The sequence below is a fragment of the Cervus elaphus genome, chromosome 4 (assembly GCF_910594005.1).
Source record: "Cervus elaphus chromosome 4, mCerEla1.1, whole genome shotgun sequence".
Classification (NCBI taxonomy): Eukaryota; Metazoa; Chordata; class Mammalia; order Artiodactyla; family Cervidae; genus Cervus; species Cervus elaphus.
The window spans coordinates 6458092-6476699 of record NC_057818.1 but is presented as its reverse complement, the minus strand read 5'-3'; the positions used below and the strand labels follow the sequence as shown (position 1 = coordinate 6476699).

General features: G+C 44.7%; 1 protein-coding gene across 1 annotated transcript in view; it reads left to right on the top strand.

Moving 5' to 3' along the window:
• ADAMTS18 (ADAM metallopeptidase with thrombospondin type 1 motif 18) overlaps nt 1-18608 on the top strand; it is a 145005-nt gene that overhangs the window by 48909 nt on the left and 77488 nt on the right.

Sequence of the window (18608 nt, the reverse complement as noted above, 5' to 3'; positions counted from 1 at the left end):
TATAAATGTGTGGGATTAAGGAAAATTTATTGAATAAACTAATATAAGGATGGTGGCGTGGTGTGTCCAACATCTTCCTGTGCTGTCCAAGATGGTAGCCGCTTCTACATGTAATCAGTGAGCACACAGAGCATGGCTGGCGAGACTGAGGAACTGTGCTTCTATTTCATGTTAATGAATTCAATTTAAATAGCTGGGGCTTCGCTGGTGGGCCAGTGGTTAGGACGTCCCCTTCCAATACGGGGCATCCGGGTTCGATCCCTGGTTGGGGAGCTAGGATCCCACATGCCTTGAGGCCAAAAAAATGAAAAACATAAAACAGAAACAGTATTGTAACAAATTCAATAAAGACTTTAACGGTGGTCCACCTTGCAAATAGCCACTTGTGGCCTGTGGTCCCCATATTGAACTGTATAGATTTGATGGGTTTTAGGGGTTGTCTGTACGAAGTTAGCAGGGCTGAATGACTCTTAAAAACTTGAGACGAAAGGCTCCTTATACCTCTGATCTACCCAGTTGCCTGCAAAAGAGATGCGAGTACTTTCCTTAACTACCCATTCCCAGTTATCATTAAACCCTGGTAAGTCCACATTCTTTTTTGTTCTTCTTGTTAACTCGTCTGCTCTATGCTATGTTTACCACCATGACTTCATTTCTGTTGCCATTTTCTCCTGCAAAACCCCAGACAGTACCCTCTGCTGGGTTTCTTTGTCTCCATTCCTACCTTCGTTTCCATCCACCCTCCACATTGCAGCCACATTAACTCTCCCCAGGATTAAGTCCCCAATTAGTCTCCATTTTTCTCGGGATAAAGCTCACAGTTCTTAGCTTTAATGAGCTGAATGACTTTTTCCCTTTGCAAGTTGTAAAATTCTGGCTTTTTCTGTGTCAGTTGAATGTAAGTTTTCTTGATCATGTTATTTTTGTTTGGAATCACACATGTGTATACGCCCGCTTTTTCCTATTTAGGGACTTAAAATAGTCTGCCCCTTTCCACTTCCAAAAGCATAGGCATGCCGAAGCACAGGACCTTTTTATGCATGACCTGTCAAATAGCTGCAGGCAAACGAATGTCTCTCTCCCCTCTCTCTCTTCACCTTTGCTCCCTCACCTGGATATCCACCCCACCCCCACCCCCACCCTGTTCATCTGGTCTCCGTCAAGATTAAAGGCTAAGCTCAGAAATCCCTTCTTAGGGATGGGGAATACGTGTAAATCTATGGCTGATTCATATCAATGTATGACAAAACCCACTGAAATGTTGTGAAGTAATTAGCCTCCAACTAATAAAAAAATTAAAAAAAAAAAAAAAACAGAAGGCTCTCTTAAGAAATTGTTGATGTCCCTCCAGTGGTTTCCAAGCTCCTTGCGGACATAACATGTGAGGAGGAGACTGTCTTGGGATGTCTTTTTAGCTGTTGGTCTCCCTGGTCAAGAGCACCTGAGTCAGAGGCGAGAACTGTTTCATTCCTTATCCCCAGGGCCTCGGTCAGCATCTCACCCATTGTAAATACTCAGTATTTGTGGAATGACTTCATCTGACCATCACATGCTGTCCTGTGGGGAGTTATCCAGACCCCACCCTGTGACCTCTCCTCAACAAAAGTAGCATGGTAAAGTCCAGCTCCTCATACAGGCTGTAATCTCATATATGTTTTGTGGAACTAGCTGGTATGAAGTTTGGGATACGCTTGTTTTTATTTATTACCGAATCACACCCCTGGCTTCCCACCTAACGAATACTCTTTTGACTCCTGCCAGCTTCATTAGTGGATGCTGCAAAAGCGTCGCTTGGACATTATTCATTCAGTCAACAAATACTCATAATCTGCCATATGTCCAACACTGCTCTTGGTTTATAGAAGTATGGTTGCTGTACAGTGTTATATGTTATAGACATACAGTATAAAGGTTATATTCTGTTTATGGTTATTGTAAAATGTTGGCTATATTCCCTACATTATACAATATATCCTTGCAGCTTATTTTGTACCTCATAGTTTGTACCTCTAAATCCCTATATTTCCCCTCTTTCCTTTCTTCTCCCTACTGAAAGTGAAAGTGCAAGTCGCTCAATGGTGTCTGACTCTTTGTGACCCCACGGACTATGCAGTCCATGGAATTCTCCAGGCCAGAATACTGGAGTGGCCAGCCATTCCCTTCAGAGGATCTTTTCCAATCCGGGGATCAAACCCAGGTCTCCCACATTGCAGGCAGATTCTTTACTATCTGAGCTGCTAGGGAAGTCCTCTCCCTACAGGTAAGCACCAATTTGTTCTCGATATCTATGAGTCTGCTCTTTTGTTTTATTCACTAGTGTGTTGAGTATACATGTGTACCACATCGGCTCAATCCGCTCATCTGTTGGGGGACACCTAGCTTGCTTTTATACGTCAGATACACTTGGTGTTGGGAAGCTTAGGGAATGAAAACCAGGACAAGGACACACAAGACCCCTCTGCTTTGCTACCCCCCATGCTAGTGGGAAAGAAACAACCAGCCCATTGGGAAGCCCAGGACTTTCAGGCAGTGAAGCGGCACCTGAAATGAGCCAGTGAGGCGCTCACTGTGTGTCAGCCACTGTCCTAAATGGTTTCCCTATATTGTCGTCTTTGGTGCTCAGAGCGAGTCTGTGTCCTTCATTTGTCCTGGGGAAACTGAGACAAAGGAGCCTGGCGGGCTACAGTCCATAGGGTCACATAGAGTCAGACACAACTAAAGTGACTTAGCATGCACACATAGTGAATGACATTGTTGTGTTCATCTCTGCCATGCAGCAAAGTGATTCAGTTAGGCATACATATACATTCTTTTTCATGTTCTTTTTCACTATGGTTTAATCACAGGATCTTGAATATAGTTCCCTGTGCTATACAGTAGGACTGTGTAGCATTGTTTATCCATTCTACACATAATAGTTTGCATCGGCTAACCTAGTTACCTATTTTGATCAGGTATCTGGAAGCCCGTACATACTTGGGTTATTGAAATACAGCTTATCTTCTTTCAGGGGTGGCCTGTGCCATCTGACAATTTGAATAACTTTGTAAACTGATCCTTGCCCCTTGACAGACTAATCTGTGACTCCTGACAGTAGATGGAAGTGACCCAACCTTTGGCAAGAAAACCACGTCCTGTCTTCCTGCCATTCTCGTGCTTGTAACAGGAAGAGAAGTTGCATGATGGTTGGATGAGCCAAGGGAGTCTGCAAGAGCGTGAGGAAAGCTTGGGAATCACGGCACACACTCAGTTAATCCCCGGGCTACATTAATGAGCGAACAGCACATGTGTTTGCTTTCCATTCTGTCTTGTTTCTGTCTCTCTGAAGCCGGATCTAGATGGAGGGTATTCGTTTAATTGAAGGCAAACAGTCTTTTGCTATTTTTGCCCCAGGCTCCCTCCTCCATCGCCAGCATGTGTTTAGAGTAGGAATTTGGATGCTATGGAAGGCAAGTTCGGTTCACAGAGCAGAAATGTTTACCCAGTTGCCGGCTTCTGTAGTTTGTTTCTGCATGAAGGCACCAAGTATTTGCAAACTCCCAGGCTTCACAGGGTAAATAAACGAGGCTTCTATTCCAGTCTGCTAAGAAAGCTGTGCTTACCGACCTGCCTCGTGTGAACTGGGACCATGCGTTGATCTCTTCACGAATGTCTGTCCCCACGCAGTGTGCTCTCCAAGTCTTTTCCAACGTCATCCCAGGCAATGCTGAAAAATAGAATTCTGTGTTGTCCTCATTTTATAGATGAGGAAACTAAGACTAAGGTAAGTCATGCAAATAGTCCAAGGTTACAGATAAGGTATCTGTAACCAAACCAGACTCAGAATCCCACGTCTTTTTCTTTCTTCCTTGATACAGACTCTTTATAGGGTTTCCCTTGTGGCTCAGCTGGTAAAGAATCCGCCTGCAATGTGAGAGACCTGGGTTTGATCCCTGGGTTGGGAAGATCCCCTGGAGAAGGGAAAGGCTACCCACTCCAGTATTCTGGCCTGGAGAATTCCATGGACTGTACAGTCCATGAGGTTGCAAAGAGTCGGACACGACTGAGCGACTTTCACTCACAGACTCTTTATAACCAGGTGTTTTCCTTAATAGGCTTATATGTGACAGGTATGGGGAGTTAGCATTGTGCTAGGGGATTGGACAGATATGAAAGAAGGAAAAAGAAGCACCTTGGAAAACAAGACATGACTCTTTACCTAAGCTGTGCGTCGAGTGTAAGTTGATGTAGGGCAGAGGTCACAAAGCCAGATGCCCGCAGAAGCCAGGCTATTGGTGTCATGAGAGACATGGGACAGTGGGGATGGTGGAGACTGGAATAAACTGGAAAAGTTCCAGAAGATTGCTTTTCAAACCCTAGAAATTTAGACTCTAGAAGGGCTAAGTTGGGTACAGGTGTCTGCATCTTTAAGCCGGGTGTTCAGCCAGATTGAAGATCGGATCTCAGGGCTGTGAATGGGCTCTGATATTAGGCAGCACCATCAGTAAACAGGCTTCCCTCATAGCTCAGTTGGTAAAGGATCTGCCTTCAGTGCAGGAGACCCAGGTTCGATTCCTGGGTCGGGAAGATCCCCTGGAGAAGGAAATGGCAATCCACTCCAGTATTCTTGCCTGGAGAATCCCATGGACAGAGGAGCCTGGTGGGCTACAGCCCATGGGGTCGCAAGAGTCAGACATGACTTAGCGACTAAGCTACTACTACTATCAGTAGACACATTTATTGTTATGTGTGTGCCAGGCTCTCAAGCCAGCTTATGCGATCTTACGCAGAAATTGTTTTCAGCATGACAGTAAGTCGCCTGCATGTCATTCATGTTGTTTAGTCGCTCAGTCATGTCCGACACTTTTGTGACCCTGTGGATTGCATCCTTCCAGGCTTCTCTTTCCATGGGACTTCCCAGGGAAGAGTACTGGAGTGGGTTGCCATTTCCTTCTCCAGGGGATCTTCCTGACCCAGGGATCAAACACATGTCTCCTGCATTGGCAGGCACATCCTTTACTGCTGAGACACCAGGGAAGCCCCCTGCATGTCATAGCAGCTGATCGAAAGCATAGACTTTTAGATGTGGAAGGGCCCTTAAGTCATCAAGTCTCATCTCTTCGTGAAGTTGATGAGAAGCAGAAAAACACTCTGCTCATAAGTGGTGAGATTTGGGGTACTCCTTTTGTTCTCCCTTGATCTCATTTACTTTCCCTGTAAATCCAGGGGGATGAAGTACATGATCGCTAACATCCCATAATCCTGCGATTATTTTCCTTGGTTTTACCTTATGGTAGGGGGTGAGAAGGGAAAGGAGAAGATAAATAGCGGAGGAAAACTGGGACCAGGCATTTCCAATATGGTGGCCATCCCTGGATCTTACACCCCATCACCAGGAGAACTTGGGAAGCCCTGTCAATCATCCGGCTCCTCTGTGCAGCTGTCCAATGGGATGCTGCCACGTGGCAGATTTCATCACTGTTGCTAACAGCTGGTTACTGTCGTGACCTCCAGCTCCAGCTGTCTTTGTAACAAATGGATGCTGTCAGTTCCAAGGGAGGCAAGGAAAGGTGGGGTGGAGAGCTTGACATTAATGATCACCACTATAGAAACAAGTAAAAACGTGTCTTCCTGATGCTGTGCATCAACAGGCAGCGGCCTTGGGAATGGAGGAGCATCGCTTATTCCAGAGATGGTTGCTCTGCTGTCATGCAATACAGTGGACACTATTTATACAGCTCCAGCTGAGTCATGAGGCCCTTGTCAAGTGTTCCTTGTAGGAAAATCACTGTTTACAGCAAACATGTATTAAGCACCAGCTACATAAATACATTGGGCTGCCCTCATAGCTCAGTCGGTAAAGAATCTGCCTGCCATGCAGGAGACCCGGGTTTGATTCCTGGGTCGGGAAGATCCCCTGGAGAAGGAAATGGCAACCCACTCCAGTATTCTTGCCTGGAGAATCCCATGGACGGAGGAGCCTGGCAGGCTACAGTCCATGGGGTCACAAGAGTTGGACACGACTTGGCAACTAAACCAACCACCACATAAATGCATGACTCTCCAAACTCAGAAACCAAATAAATTTGGATAGTGGTAATTTAAATAGCAAGAGATACCAATAGTGTATTCATTATTTTCAGATGGTGAGGAATTAGAATTTTGATAGCCTGGGATACTAACCTTATATGAAAATATTCATCTTAATTGATACTGAGAGTTTAGGTTCCAATACTAGAATATCTGTAGCTATAATATTTAGGCTCTTTAAAAAAAGAAAAAGAAATCCAAAGTCAAAGATGTTGTATAACAAGAATTGACAAACTGGATGTCAGCTAATGTGGGCTCATTATGTAATTTTCTTGTCTAAATTTTTGGGATATTTCACAATAATGCCAGGCAGAATACAAAGGGTCAAGTCAGTTTATCCTTCGCTGTTACAGGAGGCCAAGAGTCCTGACAACTTGGGTCCAACCAGTTTTCTATTCCACAGATCAGTCCCTTAGAGCCTTTTCTTTCAAAACCTTCAAAATCCCTCACTGTCCAATACAAGAGTTGGAATGTTATCCTCAGAGGTGGTGTCCCCAGACTTTGTATTCCCACAGAATTTTTTATGTCCTCTCATTCACTGCAGGATGATGGAGAAGGCTACTTGAGAGGCAGGCAAACCAGAAGGTAAATAAGGAAAAGGATACATCTAGTTAATTAGTGACATGTTTGTGTTCTGTTATAGCAGCATCCTTAAGTGCAGGCATCAGTGTCTTGTTTGTTTGGGTTTTTTTGTCTCTCATAGTACCAAGCATGTTGCCCTATTTCTAGCTCATTAGTTAATTCCACAAATATTGTGTGTGTGTACTCAGTCTTGTCCCACTTTTTGCTGCCTCATGGACTGTAGCCCACCAGGCTCCTCTGCCGATGGAATTCTCCAGGCAAGAATACAGAAGCAGGTTGCCATTTCCTCCTCCAGAGGATTTTCCTGACCGAGGAGTAGGAACCAGTGTCTCTTACATCTCCTGCATTGGCAGGTGGGTTCTATACCACTAATGCCACCATTGGCTTGTCCAAAAAGTTCATTCAGAGTTTTGGTAACATTGGACTGGGACACCAAATGAACTTTTGGGCCAGTTTTTACTGAGCAGTGATGGCTCAGATGGTGAAGAATCTGCCCACAGTATGGGGGCCCAGGTTTGACCCCTGGGTCAGGAAGATCCGCTGAGGAAGGAAATGGCAACCTGCTTCTGTATTCTTGCCTGGAGAATTCCATCAACAGAGGATCCTGGTGGGCGACAGTCCATGCAGTCAGACATGACTGAGTGACTAACACTTTCACTTTTAAATTGTGTGGTAAACACTGGTCACATGAAAATTAGCAAGAGAGAGATAAGACCTAGGCTTTAGGAAGCTAATAAGAATAACAGACAATAAGCAAATACACAAACAGCTACATGATAGACCATCAAGTAGGGATCAGGACTGTACAAAAAAATGAAACGAAATGAAGAATGACAAGGTCTGCTTTGTTTTTATAGAATAGTTTGAAGAGATCACCCTTAGGCAAAAAAATAAATAAATAAAAAAACACTAAAGTGAAGTAACTAGGAAGAGATCATTTGAAACAAAGAAAACAGTGCTCCCACAGTCCTGGGAAGGGTTGGCTGTTTCGCTGATGGACTAGCAATGGAGCCGTCGTGCCTGGAGTTCAGTGGAAGAGGATGGCAGATGAATAGACAGGCTACCGAGGGATGGCTTCAGAGTTCAGTTCAGTTCAGTTCAGTCGCTCAGTCGTATCTGACTCTTCACAACCCCATGGACTGTAGCAAGCCAGGCATCCCTGTCCATCACCAACTCCCAGAGCTTACTCAAATTCATGTCCATTGAGTAGGTGATGCCATCCGACTGTCTCATCTTCTGTTGTCCCCTTCTCCTCCCGCCTTCAATCTTTCCCAGCATCAGGGTCTTTTCAAATGAGTCAGCTCTTCACATCAGGTGGCCAAATTATTAGAGCTTCAGCTTCGGCCTCAGTCCTTCCAATGAATATTCAGGACTGATTTCCTTTAGTATGAACTGGTTGGATCGCCTTGCAGTCCAAGGGACTCTCAAACACCACAGTTGAAAAATCATTAATTCTTCAGTGCTCAGTTTTCTTTATGGCCCAACTCTCACATCCATACATGACCACTAGAAAAACCATAGCTTTGACTAGACGGAACTTTGTTGGCAAAGTAATGTCTCTGCTTTTTAATATGCTGTCTAGGTTGGTCATAACTTTTCTTCCAAGGAACAAGCTCTTTTAATTTCATGGCTGCAGTCACCATCTGCAGTGATTTTGGAGCCCCCCAAAAATAAAGTCTGTCACTGTTTCCATTGTTTCCCCATCTATTTGCCGTGAAGTGATGGGACCAGATGCCATGATCTTAGTTTTCTGAATGTTGAGTTTTAAGCCAACATTTTCACTCTCCTCTTTCACTTTCATTAAGAGGTTCTTTAGTTCTTCTTCACTTTCTGCCATAACTGTGGTGTCTTCTGCATATCTGAGGTTATTGATATTTCTCCTGGCAGTCTTGATTCCAGCTTGTGCTTCATCCAGTACAGCATTTCTCATGATATACTCTGAATATAAGTTAAATAAGCAGTGTGACAATATACAGCCTTGATGTACTCTTTTCCTCATTTGGAACCAGTCCGTTGTTCCATGTCCAGTTCTAACTGTTGCTTCTTGGCCTGCATACAGATTTCTCAGGGGGCAGGTCAGGTGGTCTGGTATTCCCATCTGTTGAAGAATTTTCCACAGTTTGTTGTGATCCACACAGTCAAAGGCTTTGGTGTAGTCAGTAAAGCAGAAGTAGATATTTTTCTGGAATTCTCTCACTTTTTCGATGATCCAGCAGATGTTGGCAATTTGATCTCTGGTTCCTCTGCCTTTTCTAAATCCAGCTTGAACATCTGAAAGTTCTTGGTTCACATACTGTTGAAGCCTGGCTTGGAGGATTTTGAGTGTTACCTTGCTGGTGTTTGAGATGAGTGCAATTATTTGAACATTCTTTGGCATTGCCTTTCTTTGGGATTGGGATGGAAATAGACTTTTTCCAGTCCTGTGGCCACTGCTGTGTTTTCCAAATTTATTGGCATATTGAGTGCAGCACTTTCACAACATCATGTTTTATATGAAATAATATTTGAAATAGCTCAACTGGAATTCCATCACCTCCACTAGCTTTGTTCATAAGGCCCACTTGACCTCGAATTCCAGGATGTCTGGCTCTAGGTGAGTGATTACTCCATCGTGGTTATCTGGGTCATGAAGATCTTTTTTGTATAGTTCTTCTGTGTATTCTTGCCACCTCTTCTTAATATCTTCTGCTTCTGTTAGGTGCATATCACTTCTGTCCTTTATTGTGCCCATCTTTGCATGAAAAGTTCCCTTGGTATCTCTAATTTTCTTGTAGAGATCTCCAGTCTTTCCCATTCTATTGTTTTCCTCTATTTCTTTGCACTGATCACTGAGGAAGGCTTTCTTGTCTCTTCTTGCTATTCTTTGGAACTCTGCATTCAAATGGGAATATCTTTCCTTTCTTCTTTGCCTTTTACTCGTCTTCTTTTCTGAGCTATTTGTAAGGGCTCCTCAGACAACCATTTTGCCTTTTTGCATTTCTTTTCCATGGGGATGGTCTTGATCCCTATCTCCTGTACAATGTCATGAACCTCCATCCATAGTTCTTCAGGCACTCTGTCTATCAGATCTAATCCCTTGAATCTGTTTCTTACTTCCACTGTATAATTGTAAGGGGTTTGTTTGATTTAGGTCATACCTGAATGGCCTAGTGGTTTTCCCCACTTTCTTCAATTTAAGTCTGAGTTTGGCAGTAAGGAGTTCATGATCTGAGCCACAGTCAGCTCCCAGTCTTGTTTTTGTTGACTGTATAGAGCTTCTCCATCTTTGGCTGCAAAGAATATAATCAATCTGATTTTGGTATTGACCATCTGGTAATGTCCATGTGTAGAGTCTTCTCTTGTATTGTTGGAAGTGGGTGTTTGCTATGACCAGTGTGTTCTCTTTGCAAAATTCTGTTAGCCTTTGCCCTGCTTCATTCTGTGCTCCAAGGCCAAATTTGCCTGTTACTCCAGGTATCTCTTGACTTCCCACTTTTGCATTCCAATCTGCTATAAGGAAAAGGACATCTTTTTTGGGGTATTAGTTCTAGAAGGTCTTTAGGTCTTCATAGAACCATTCAACTTTAGCTTATTCAGCATTACTGGTCGGGGCATATACTTATTTTACCATGATATTGAATGGTTTGCCTTAGAAATGAACAGAGATCATTCTGATGTTTTTGAGATTGCATCCAAGTACTGCATTTTGGACTCTTTCATTGACTATGATGTCTACTCCATTTCTTCTAAGGGATTTTTGCTCACAGTAGTAGATTTAATGGTCATCTGAGTTAAATTCACCCATTCCAGTTCATTTTAGTTTGCTGATTTCTAAAATGTCGATGTTCACTCTTGCCATTTCTTGTTTGACCACTTCCAATTTGCCTTGATTCATTGACCTAACATTCCAGGTTCTTATGCAATATTGCTTTTACAGCATTGGACTTTACTTCCATCACCAGTCACATCCACAACTGGGTATTGTTTTTGCTTTAGCTCCATCTCTTCATTCTTTCTGGAGTTATTTCTCCACTAATCTCCAGTAGCATATTGGGCACCCAGTGACCCGGGGAGTTCATTTTTCAGTGTCCTATCTTTTTGCCTTTTCATACTGTTCATGGGGTTCTCCAGGCAAGAATACTGAAGTGGTTTGCCGTTCCCTTCTCTAGTGAACCACATTTTGTCAGAACTCTCTACCATGACCCGTTTGTCTTTGGCCTTTATGGTGGGCTAGACTAAAGTGGTGTGAACCCCACACTCCTTGTTCCGGCACTTACCTTGTGATAACACAGCTTGAATGTGAACCTCTTCAAAGTGATGCTTGAGAAAAGTGTTTTCAGAGCAGAAGAGGGTAGGGATTGCCAACAGAGAGGTGAAATAGGAGACCACTGCTTTAACTCTCCACCTGGCGTGAAACAGGACTGAGCTGGAGCTCTAAGGTCAGTGGTATATCAATGTTGTGAGAATTGTGAATGCAACAGAAATGTGAATGTCAGTAGGATGCTGTCCAATGAAGATGGAGTATTGAGCTTGGGAACACAGATTTGGATTCTGAAATTGCCATTAAAAACACAACTTGGATGTTAGTTCTCAGCATCTCCTCCCAGACATTTAGCCTACTCTCCTCCCCCGTCTTCCAGAGGATGCTGACGTGACGTGTGAAGGAGGAGGACTGTTACTAACAGACACAGCACCAAAGCCTCTGGTGATGCAGGGCAAGGACTGACCGCATGGTCCCATGTGAAGTCTGTGGCATGTCTGGTTGCTATGAAACCCAGACGTGCCAGCTCTCTCCACTCAGACCCTCACAATTCCCCAACAGCCATTAGAGCAGTCACGTGCTTGCCAAATGGCATCCTTCCTGAAGCTTCCTTTGAAGTGATCTGATTCTTGAGGGCGGGCCGGAACAGAGGCTCCCGTGACGCGAGGGTGTCAGAAGGCTCCTGCCTTGATCTTCATGACTGCACTGCTTGTGAGGGCCGTGTGGCTTTGTCATCTATCCTTCCTGTTGGTTGTCAAGGTATATAGGCTTGCCCGATGGCTCAGAGGTAAAGAATCTGCCTGCAGTGCAGGGCTTGATTCCTGGGTCAGGAAGATCCCCTGGAGGAGGAAGTGGCAACCCAGTCCAGTGTTCTTGCCTGAAAAGTCCCATCGATGGAGGAGCCTGGCAGCCTACAGTCCAAAGGGTCACAAAGAGACACGACTGAGCACAATTAGCTGTCTGAAGGGCTGGGAAGACATGGTTTCTTTTCCTTATTAATCTATGTATTCCTCTCCCAAAGATGTGAAGGAGCAACATATATCCTGACATCCATAGCTGTGCCGTAGTTGTTCCCCCCATTAAGTTTCTATGTCTGTCACTTTACCTGTTTACCTGTGTGTGTGTGAACATTTAACTTGTACTCTCTTAGTAAATTTCAATTCAGTGTTTCTGGAACTTTTCCTGACTCCTAATAGGATGTATGGGCTTCCTTGGTGGCTCTGTCGTAAATAAAACCTCCTGCCAATGCAGGAGACATGGCTTCAATCCCTGGGTCATGAAAATCCTCTTGAGGAGCACACGGCAACCCACTCCAGTATTCTTGCCTGGAAAACCCCATGGACAGAGGAGCCTGGCGAGCTGCAGTCCATAGAGTTGCAAAGAGTCGGAAGCGACTGAAGCAGCTAAACAACAACAGATAGGATGAGTGTTTAAGACTGAGGAGAGGTTGCGTGCTCAGGCAGCCCCGGAATCCTGACAGGCAAAGCACCCATCAGACAGCACTGTTGTGAGAGTCCAGTGAGATTTTGCAGGTAGAATGGTTTGCAGAGTGTCTGGTACGCAGGAAACAGTGAAATGGTCCTCCAGATGGGACTGGAAAGGAAGATGGGGTGATGGGGAGAGTGTCTACTGATCATGATTAAACCACTTGAGTTAATTTCTAAATGTTGAAACACAGATCGTGGCTACTTGCTCAAACTGAGCAGGTTTTTGAGCATGTGTACATTTAGTCCTTCCATTGTTTTTATCAATAACAGAACACTGATACCACTTCCCAGAATTGCAGGTCCAGTTGAAGGGGCCAGTTATAATACACACTTAGAAAAAGGCTCTCTTCACTCATCTGATTAAATATAATCATTGTAACAGTAAACACACTTTGAGTGTTTTCTGTGCCAGGCACTGCTTTTAGCACTTTAAAAGTGTTAACTCACTTAATTCTCTAAAAACCTGATAAGGGAGATGCTGTTACTCTCATTTTACAAATCTGGGACTTGGGAAATTAGGTTTGTTCTTGAGAGGTATGTAAACTTCCTCAGGAGATAAAAGCTGAAAAGACCACTTAACCATCACCGGGTTGAACATACTATGTGTTGTGGCTCTTGTTAGCTTCATACCCCCCCTCACCATGCTGTGAGCAATGTGAGGATATTGATGGTATCTGATTAAATGTTGATGGACTGGGCTCTACAGTTTTTTGAAGAAAGATTACTGTGTATGTGAATCTGGAAAGCATAAATCCCCTTCCACATTTGTATTATATTTTATTTGTATTGGAGTCCTGCTGATGTTCATATTAATATCAATGAATGGATGAGAAATGCTAGATTTTTGTTGACATAACTATTTTGGGGGTTTTTTTGTCCCAAAGCACAGGAGATTTCCCCCCGCCCCACCCCTTTGACAGTAATGTGGAATCCTGAACACATTCTTTTTTCAAAATGTGTGTCCACATGTGAGGGCCTGTCCCAGTTGTCTGTTTAACCAGCTCTGCGTGTGTAGATGCAGATGGCAGAAAATTCTATTTCAGTTTCTTAGAATGACGCACTTTATAGAGAACTGAGGAAGTTATATAGGGTCCATATGCTCTCAGCATAGTGTCATCAGACTTTGATTCATCTCTGGCCATGGGACCAGAAATAGTTCCACGGGTTTTCACCTGGAGTCTGGTTTTCTATTCCCCATGTACTCGCAAGTCTCTAATTTTCTTTTTAAAAGCCATGACTATTTTTTATGTCTACATTTACTGTGGGTGCATGATTTCGCTTCAGTCCTGTCTGAGTCTTTGCGACCCTATGGACTGTAGTCTGCCAGGCTCCTCTGTCACGGGATTCTCAGTGCAAAAGTACTGGAGTGGGTTGCCATGCCTCCTCCAAGGACTGAACACCACTGCAGTATTCTTGCCTGGGAAATTCCGTAGACAGAGGAGTCTGGCAGGCTACAGTCCATAGGGTCACAAAGTGTTGGACGTGACTGAGCAACTGAACACACACACATACATATGTGCATATTATATGTGTATGCATATATGTGTGTGTGCATATATGTGTGTGTGCATATATATGTGTGTATGCATATGTGTGTGTGTGTGTGTGTGTGTGTGGGTATGCATATGTATATTACCACTTTGCTATGCACCCAAAACATTGTAAATCAACTGTATTTCAATTAGAAAAATTTTTTTAAACTTCCAAAATCAGTCTCTTCATTCCCCTCACTCTTTGATCTCATCTCTCTCATAGAATCATGGGCTTCCCTTGTCACTCAGATGGTAAAGAATCCACCTGCAATGCAGGGGACCCGAGTTCAATCCCTGGGTTGAGAAGATCCCCTGGAGAAGGGAAAGGCAACCCACTCCAGTATTCTGACCTGGAGAATTCCATGAACTGTATAGTCCGTGGAGTTGCAAAGAGTTGGACACAACTGAGCAACTTTCACTTTCATTCATAGAATCCTGCGTTTTTTCCTCCACACTCAACACAACGGGATGTTTGCTCATGATCTTCCCTTGTTTCACCCCTGCTTTGCCCATTTAATTGGAATTCTGTTGGGACCAGAGGTCTTGTCTTCCAGACCACATTTTGTCAAAAACATTACACATGTTTAGTCACTCAAAATGCTTCACACATTCTATAGTTAAATAGGTGGCTCCTCTTAGAGGTACTGGGTTTATGTTTTAAACCATAAAAAGTATTCTTGGTTAGACTCCATTATTTTCCATCAGACTAAACTCCCCAAAAGGAATATTTTTCTCCCTTAACATGCGGCTCTGTAAAATCCTTGTTTTGTTACAAAGAATTGTTCTGGAGTCTGGTCCTTGTCGCCCAAAACTGAATTAAATATGGAGGGCTGTTTGGGCCTTGTCTGTTTGTCCCAATACAAGAGGCCATTTTTTTAAAAATTGCTTTCTTAGTGTAGAAGTCACTCTGCATTTGAGATGCCTACAGTTCTCAAGAAATAAGGAGTAAAGAGAAAGCTTCCAAACCGGTTCCTCCAGTTAAGGCAGTTGAGTGGCTTATGCCTTTGATATAAGTTGAACCAAGTCAGGAAGTTAGTAAGGCTGGAGGGCCTTCATGGATAGTTCACTATTTTTTTTCCCCCTTTAACTGTTCACTCTGTCCTCTGGGGACTGTAAATGGGGTCTTTTGTCTTCACAAAGCTTGGAGAGGTTAGGGCCCTGCTTGAGAAGGGGGGCCTGAATTCTACCTGGGCTCCCAGCTGAGAGCCCTGTAGGTGGCCTTGAGGTTTACATAGGAGTTATGGTGGGGGTGGGGGGTGGACTCCTGGCTTCACACTGTTCCCCCAAAACTGGGTTTGCCTCTTGGTGGATATCGAGCCAATAGTCCCAGCCACGCTGGGAGAAGATGGGGAGAAGGAAGGATTTATCATTACTTGCAGCAAGTAAGGAACACACTAGGGATCTTTCCCTGAACAGCAAACCTGGAGAATTTGAAGCTAATGGTACATGCATATTCATGAGGGAGCTTGGGCAGAGAAGAACTCAGTATAGAACTGAGGCCAAGGTCCACGCTTTAGTTGACTGAAGTCAAGAGGGTCAACGTCATCATTCCGTCCTGCACCTAGGTGGGGGCCTTCGATCCCGTAGACCTTATATGTATAAAAATTATACATATCCCTTGAGGAGGAGCTAAGACCCTGCTTGTCACTGTACTATTGTTTGACCGCCTGCATTTCTTCATTCCTGTAAGATCATTGACTACCAAGACCGGTTCAAGGGCAAGCATGGTGACTGGGCTTAGATCACAAAATGCCTTTGGCCACAATGGCTTCTCTTTTGTCAAGAAAGTCATGCCTGGCTCTCTTTCTCTGGGAAACCTGTAATCAGTCTGCTTACAACATCTGTAATAGAGAAAGAGGTCATGGTGTTAATGAATTTGAACATGTCACTTCCTAGCTCTGGTTTCCCTGACTGGAAAGGGAGGAGGATGTTGGCATGCCCAGCTTCAGCATCCACTCCATTCTGAGATTTTTCAGTTCACTTGTTCACTTATTCCACACATGTCTGTGGACTGATAGCCATTTATTTATTGACTAATGATGTGTGGCGTACACCAGGGATGCCCATATACAATGTGGATGTTAAAACTCTGTCAGAGGTGACAGGAAGGTTGCATCTTCTTTGTTTCCTTCATTGAAGATGGATGCACAGCGCATAAACAGTAGCTGGAAGTGGGGAAGGGTAGTTTTCAATAGGGTGCTGACTCCTGTCTCTCTGGGAAGATGTTGTTTAATCTGAGACAAAAGCAAAAAGCACCAGAAGGCCACACCAGTGAGTCTCTGGGGGAAGAAGGTGGCCGGACAAAGGAAAAGGATGTGCAAAATTGATTAAGAGTGTGTAGACTACAAAAAGAATTTTCCCTTTACCCCTCTAGGTTCTTGGCTGTGACCAACAACCCCCCCACCCCGCCCTCACTGTAATAAAGGACAGATTAACAGGAGAAAAGCAGATAGATGTTTAATAACATGTATATAGGCTTCCCTGTTGGCTCAGACAGTAAAGAATCTGCCTGCAATGCAAGAGACCCAGGTTAGATTCCTGGGTTGGGAAGATCCCCTGGAGAAGGGAATGGCAACCCACTCTAGTATTTGCCTGGAGAATTCCATGGACAGAGGAGTCTGGTGGGCTACAGTCCATGGGGCCGTAAAGCGTCAGACACGACTGAGCGACTTCACTTCACTTCACATACCTCCTGTGTACATGAGAGAGACCCAGGAAAGCTGAATAATTCCCCCAGAAGACCCAAACCACCCCCTTAAATACCGAAAGACCAAAGAAAGAACAGGGTAGGTGGCAGTTACATGAGCCTGTCAGGCAAAGCCCAGTAAGTAAGGGTATGGTTGTTACACACATTTAAAGCAGAACCTTCTCAGTAGGTAAAAGTTTCTGGAGTCGCAGTCAACCTCTCCTTCCTGGTAGAAGAGGGAGCCCCCACCCCTGGCCCCGACACATGGAGATTTTGCTTTGAAGGGAAGTGCTCTCAGAAAAGGCTCCGACCTGCTGGCTGTCCAGAGCTCCTCTGGTGTCTGCTCTTTAACCAGCTCAGGCTAATCCTTATGCCCAGGAGGTGCATTTGGGGGTGGCAAATCTGCTGTCACCCCATCAGGTGAACGAATTTGTTGATTCAAGAAGTCATGGAAATGTCCTGTTCAGAATGGTAGGAAGGAGAAGAGGGCAGACCAGCTGCCAGGCTCCAGAGGGGGCAGATGATGGAGGGGTCTGTGGGGCGGGAAAGGGAATCAGGTTTGAGATGGATGTTAGCACGTGTGAGGTGAGCTGATGCTTTTGGCCAAGGATGCCGGCCAATGTCGGGGGACCGTAGTGGAGAAGATGAGGGGGATTTGAAAGATGTGATAGAGAGTGCCCAGACAAGGGGTGAGCATGTCTGCCGCTTGGCACTGAGCCGGGCAGAGAGGGCGAACTGTGCTGAGATCCAGCCTGAGTGAAGGTACAGTGGGTGGGCAGGATTTCTGGGGCCGTGACATTCTACTTCCTCAAGTTTTTCTTGCCGATTAATTGTCCCATCATGTCCACGAGAGCATGAATGTGCACTGTTTCTTTACTTTCTGCCTCTTTTCTTTGTGCCAGGGCCTGACTGGGCTATGAGTTAGATACTCAGTGTATATCTGCTGAACAAAGGAAAGCGTCATGCTGGTGCTCCAGACCATAAGGTGGTCTTTGCTCTTTGTTTGTTGCTGGGTTTTTGTTTTGTTTGGGGATTTTTTTTTTTTTTGGCAGCACTGCATGGCAGGTGGGATCTTAATCTCTGACCGGGATCGAGCCTGTGCCCCATGCGGTGGAAGCACAGAGTCTTAGCCACTGGACCACTGGGGAAGTCCCCACAAGACAGTCTTCAAGAAGGCAGCAGACTTCTGAACTGAAAGGAAGATCAGGATCACACATACATTCTGGGGCTCCTTTTAGGAGTGAGAGACTGAATCCTAACAGAGGGTTACAGTGAGGCCTGGGGACATCCCCGGTGATGCCCCACCTCTCTCTGTTCCCTTGGTAACCTGCCCTCACCCCAGCACCCCCTTACATACTTGAATATTTACATGTCTGGCTTCCCAGTAGGCTGCATGCTCTGTGTGTGTATTTCCTGCACAGGTGTGTGTTCACACTTAAATGCGTAGCACCTCACTGGCGCTCAGTGAATGTGGGTTGATTCAGTCACTCATCATCGTCAGTCATCTAAACTGGGACTGAAAGTGTATAAAGGGTTTCTGCAGTGGTTACTTTATCTCCCCTTATTACGTTGTCTGGGCAGGAAAATTTCTCTCCGTTTTGCACCTGAGGAAGGTAAGACCGAGGTCATAAACTCATTTGTACGTTGGGATAAGCTTTGAGGCAGTTTAAAAAATCCTGATGCATGAAATCACAAGAGATTCACTCTTTGATAGTATGGAATTCTGCCTGGGAGTGAGTGACCCTGTGTGTGTGTGTGTGTGTGTGTGTGTGTGTGTGTGTGTACATTTTTAAGATCTGCAGGCATTCCTATGTTCAACAGAGTTTAAGAGCTCCTGGCCTGTGTTATGCACGTGTGCATACATGCTAAGTCGCCTCGGTCATGTCTGACTCTTTGCAACCCCATGGACTGTATTCTGCCAGTCTCCTCTGTCAATGGGATTCTCCAGGCAAGAATACTAGAGTGGGTTCCCATGCCCTCCTCTAGGGGATCTTCCCGACCCAGGGATGGAA